We start from the raw sequence: 6,090 nt of genomic DNA on the forward strand, positions 1-6,090 counted from the left end.
AAATCTGAATTACGCGATAAATAAAATATAAGGTAATACGAAATTGATAATAAATGGTAATGGGTGCGGAAATTTATGAGAGGCAAACGCATCGTAAATCTGCTTATTGCTGTTCGCCTGACGTTATTTGCTTTCCACGAAAACATATACAATGATAGAGAGAACCAGGACAAAAATTAGAAGTTTAAACGAGGGGTTCCCGCGTCCCACACGCGCACGTTTCGGTAATTCCAGTTTCTTTGAATTTCTACCTCCGCGCGCGAGACATTCTCTCATACACTCGGGAAAACGTCGTGAAATACGGAGAGAGAAATGTGTTTTTCTCTCGTGTACACACACACTCTCGCTTGATAAGTATGAAAAGAACATCGCTGACTGCAGTTACGAGTGAGATAAGATTCGGTACTTCCCGTCAACGAAATAAAGCGCGTGCATAATGAGAAAGCGTATATATGTATATGCTGGTAAGTGTATATAATGACATTTGGAAATGATACTGTCATACTTCTCTAATTTTCAAGCGTGAGAAGACATCAGTTGATCACATCCGTGAATATATTCACGAGAAAACCCAAGTTAAAAAAAAGGTATATTATTTACATGTTTTTACTTATTTTATAAGTAAAATAAGTAAGAGAATATATGTTATAATTTTCTCTTTTTTCAATAATATAATTTCTTGTTATAATTTTTTTGTTCATTATAAATTAATTTTGAGTCAACGTAAAATATTTTTGTGCTTTTAATATGTTTTACTAGAATGTCTTGAAAGCAGTTTCAAATATATTACGCCGTCAATGCTGTCGTGCTAATGTGCTACCTAACTCAATATTTAAATTTATGTATATATGTATATGTATATGTATATGTATATGTATATGTATATGTATATGTTTTGCTTTCAGAAATATATAGAGCGCAATATGAAATTTTACTTGTTTATTTTCGCCCTGCTTTTGGCAGTGATGGCGATCCTTGGGTATGTACCTCCGGTCAGGAGACAGCCTCCAGGTGGCTGGAAACCTTTCCCGACTTTCCCTGGTCAGGGACCTTATAACCCGAAGATTAGATTTCCTTATTAGGAAATCCTCACAAATAATGTAACTAAATAACTTTTATTGAAATCTATTTGCATTGACGTGTACCTACTCGAAAATGATGCCTACTGATACCAACCGTTCGTTTGTTTCTGTAAGATGATTACTGGCCATGCAATTAACTAGCCAGTATCTGATATAAAGCGATGTATAAATATTTTGTAATAAAAAGACAAATAAAAATTTAAGTATTATTTAAACATTGTCATTTTGTACCCTGTTTTCTATTATATAAACTATGTAGCAATCAAAAGCAAAGAAATTTATTGAAATTTAATGAGCTTATATTATTGTATATTTAATTATTATTACAATGTTTTATATAATGCGCATTGTAAAGATAAACGTAAATGCGTTTGTTACTTTAATTTTTCTTCCTCCAAATGAGAAATACAACTGCGCGAGATACTTTAAAGCGTTCTCTTTACCGCTATCACAATGAATTTCCCAAATGTAATTTCGTTACGTTCGACTTTTCCGCGCGGGATTCGAATCGGTCACGCATCGGTTTTTGCAAGCAATCCTATAAACGAGTGACTCCTCGTTGTCCGTGGATCTGATAACGCTAATTACGCTAATACATTATACGAGCGGAAGCCTCGAAATAACGAGTGCGCCGCCGCGACCGCCCGGCTCCATGTGCACCCGGTTGCATTTACCTCTGGCAATGCCTATCGCGTAGGTAGACGAGGGTGTCCTAATTACCTACCGCCCGGCGAGACGCCTTCTTGCCCGCATGTAAACACCTTCATTACCACTGAACTGCTCCATAAAATATTTCCCCAGGATAGTTGTTCGGTATAGGTAATAACCCCACAATCCAACGGAACTCTATAAAACGTCGCTCCTTATGGCCGCCAACTTAGTGAAAGATAATTATTGATCGTTATGCCCGACTAGCTGATTTACGTTATCGTTATGATGTCATAATACGATCACGGCGAAAACACCAAACGCGATCTTTACGCATAATAGCGACTTGACGTAATATGCTCTTATCATTTATCCAGTGAGCCGTTGTAAGAGTATTTTTGTAACAAACGAAACGCGAATGTTTGCAACGTAACTCCCATTTTGCAATAATCGAGTTTGTAACGTATCATAAATCTGTTTGCAGATTTATGATCGCAGAGGTATAGAGGGAATATTATCGAATTGGTAAAATGGAAAGATAAATTATTTTATATATTTTGTAAATATTGGTTCGTTACGCCACACTTATTCAACAAATAATAAATTATTTTGCATATAATTAGTAACATGATCAAATATATTCCAGTTGACGAAGATAGAATAATTCTATATACGCATTGAAATAATTTTCAATTTCCTGTTTTTCATTGCGTCATACTCTCTTAGTCATAACCGTAACACGTGTAGCTATCAGTGTCTCTGTAGTTACACACATATATATCGCTCAATAAAGTTGCTCTCGTTTATAGTTCGTTCAATCCTAATATATTTATTCGCTTCTTCTCAGCGTTGCGCTTAGGGGAGCGAGATACAGTAGAAACGTGTCGGATTTTAGACCGGGGACTAAGGTTTAGGAGATATCTCTCGGTTTCCTCGCGAGATACTATCCAGCTTTCTCGTATCAACGAGTAAACGACCTCAAACTCCAGCCGCCCTTATATTTCATGCCCGAGTAAAAGTTCCTGTTCTGTATACCCAGCCGCGTCGATATCCTCCGGTCGCGGCGCGGAGCTCCCCCCTTCGCAACTGAAAAATGTATTCTTACAAGATAGATATTCCCATAATTTTACGCGAGTTGTACGTGCTTCTGAAAACAGGTAATCTTCCCGCAGTTCCAAGTTATTTTCATATCACGCCGCGCGTCTAGCGATAAGTATTTATCTATGGCTCATGAACGAGAGCCGTATGCTTAATTTTCAGCCTGGTGGATGCGAGTTCATGTAAAGTGTATCAATTTTACTGATAAGTAATATGATAGCGTATGAAAATACGATGTTTAATATTAGCTGATATATATCTGCCCCTAGATTTGCATATTTCAGATATTGTAGAAATATTTATTTAAAAATTTTATTATTACATACACACATGAATACGCTTCTTTTGTTGCGGTTTTTTTACAGCTTCCTTCGTGTGAATCTCGGAAAATAACTTTATTTTCTCCCCTTGATTATTTGTACCGTCGCGTCGCATAAACTGTTCTTTGCTTCAATGGCATAATAATTTTTATTTTTGCCCTGCTGGCTCAATTATAATTCTCTTTGTAATTTCATTCTCTTTCTACTGCAGCCTGTTGTGAAACAGAGATTATGCCACTTTTGACATATAAATAGGAATATATGTTTTCCTTCAAAAAATCGCTCGGCATTTTAATTATTAACAGTTTACTAAAAAAAATTTATTCCGTTTATCATCCAGACGATTTTAAAGTCAAATGTGTCATTTTTAGACGTTTATGCGTGTAGAAATAACACACTTAGATTTACAATGTGGTTTCGTGATACTGTATAGTATTAATGTTTGTATGTAAAAGCGCTTTTATGAAAATATTGTAATTACGTCAGTATACTATAGTCTATAGACTATGTGCAAGACGTAGTAAAAAAAAGAAGTGGGATTCACAGATTTCTTTCGGGAAGTCCCTAAATATATCCTACAAGAAGCGCATACGTCTGGGCTGGTACGTGACACGGGTAAAACCGTGTCATATCATCAACAGAGAGTGCGACGTCACCGCGTGTCACTGCTGTGATGACAGTCGTGATAATGCGAAGCCCGAGGGGGTTTCTCCGCAACTTGGATCTTGCACTGTTTTTCGCGGCTTACACATCAAACGATAACGATATATAAACGATGCGTAAGACGTAGACAGCACAATTCGAGTTCCGTTGCAGTCAGACTGAGGTGCAGTAAAATAATCTTTATACTCGCGATTTAATATTCAACTTATGTAATTCCGTGTTTTTAATTATAATATTTGATGGCATTAATTCTATAATTGTGCTCGTATATATAATAACAATTACGTAATGAATTACATGTTGGCTTGATAATATCGTGGAACAATTTTTACATTCTGAAACGCTTTTATTATATTAATTTAATATTTAATTTGTTTTAATCTCCAATGCTGCGGCATCCTAAATAATTACATAGAAAAAAAACAAGATATTTTTATTTCACAAGTATGCAAAAGTTATCGAAAAATTCATAATATTGAATTATATTTTTCCCTTCCTGTGTAACGATGTTTTGTTTCTTCATCAGAACAATATATTCAACATGAGGTTCGCAATATACATCGTAATGCTGTTAGTTGCAATCTGCGCGCTGTTTGCCGATACCCATGCACTCCCGAAACACAGACCTCGCTTACCAAGCGGCCCTGGCTATGGCCCATTTAATCCTCGACAATCTTGGCCAGTGCCAGTACCGTTGCCAAATGTAAGTATACTAATCAATATCTACGTCATTTGCGGATACGCGGAATATTTGATTTTTCGTACGTATAATAAAAATCGCAAGTTTTATATTTAGGTATTTCTGTTTACGATAATAAAGGACACAACTGACTTTTACTATTTTCATCCAATCAGAGATAAATTTACTTATTATAAACAAATTTATGTATATATTACGTAATTATTAAATTTATCGTTAAAGATAGATCGTTAAAATATTTTTATCATTTTTCAGTTTGGCCGTTAATAACCTGGATGGTATCGAAGTTTTAACTACTAAAGATGATGATTCTAAAAACAGACTTTGTCCCGCTATTTCAGATATTTTATTCATTTCCAGTAAAAATTGGAAACTAATATGTGTTGTAAAACTTTTTCATATACATTTATATCTGTACATTATATAAATAAAATGTATTTATTATTGTATATTTCTACTTATTCAATTTACCATTTTTTCCCTTCAAATGCACGATATACCTGCAATCTGTTTTTTAATTCTTATAATACTGTTGGGATTCCCCCGCGTAAGCGATCACGTAAAACAATCAGAGGCAAAAACACCCCCTGGAGCAAACTCAATCTGGAAAACATTTTCTGCCGTGAAAAGCGATATTTCAATTAAATCTCTAATCAAATGGTAACGTGGCAGTCTGCATCTTGGGTTCATAAATCGTGTTAATGGAAAATGACTTTTCTTATTAGCAAGTTATTTGCACTGGCATAGAGTGCCGCAAAAGAAATATTGCTTCTAAGCTCCAATCCGGTAGGGGTTTGCGAGTATAGCGGCGAGATCGATATACGTGCTTGCTACGATATTTTAAATAGACATTTTATTCCGCGAATTAGTAACGTAATGCGCGCAATTTGATTATTTACTTCTATATTTTTTATTAATTTTTTTATTTAAACAATTAAACTTTATTTCAGTATATCCCGCACTTGCGTGTCTCAGTTCAAGTTTACAACAGTTATTTAATTATAAAACAAACGAAAGCTGGTCCAATCCAAGGGAGAGCAATCCCGAGGTATCCAGCCATCTGTGGCAAGTGTTGCATGCGACAGCATAATGTAAATGGTGAGTTTGGTAAGATCCTTCCTTGTAATGAACACAGTGACGTTAGACGCGGTTGTATAGAGTACTCTCTTTCTCTCTCTCTCTCTCTCTCTCTCTCTCTCTCTCTCTCTCTCTCTCTCTCTCTCTCTCTCCCTCCGCTCTTCTGCATTTTACGGAGTTCCTACGTTAATGCGATAAGAGAGCAGTCTCAGTCGAGCCAGGCCATAACTTAAATTGCTCGCTTCTTCGTCGTAGCTAATGCGAAGCGATACTTAAAGCGGAACAATCGCGGCGCACCAGTCAGTTTTATTCCGTAACCATTTTGATCCGAGCATTCGTTATCTGCCTTGCTGAACGCACCAAGTACTAATGGGACGAGCATTAGAATAATAATTTATATTCGTATAATAAAACAGACAAGCTGAATAGATATCGTGTGTGCATCTGTTTAACAAATAATATTTAACGAAAATGGTAAAGACTCTGAGATGTTTCGATAATT

General features: G+C 35.8%; 1 long non-coding RNA gene across 1 annotated transcript in view; it reads left to right on the plus strand.

Annotated features, from left to right (window-relative positions):
* Positions 1-4,960, plus strand: part of LOC139818863 (uncharacterized) — a 37,966-nt gene extending 33,006 nt beyond the window's left edge. Inside the window, exons 2-4 of the long non-coding RNA XR_011733542.1 lie at positions 3,695-3,974; positions 4,338-4,514; positions 4,767-4,960. This is a non-coding gene — a long non-coding RNA (uncharacterized lncRNA). The remainder of the gene's footprint in view (positions 1-3,694; positions 3,975-4,337; positions 4,515-4,766) is intronic.
* The last annotated feature ends 1,130 nt before the right edge of the window (positions 4,961-6,090 follow it).

This window comes from Temnothorax longispinosus, chromosome 9 (genome assembly GCF_030848805.1).
Source record: "Temnothorax longispinosus isolate EJ_2023e chromosome 9, Tlon_JGU_v1, whole genome shotgun sequence".
Classification (NCBI taxonomy): Eukaryota; Metazoa; Arthropoda; class Insecta; order Hymenoptera; family Formicidae; genus Temnothorax; species Temnothorax longispinosus.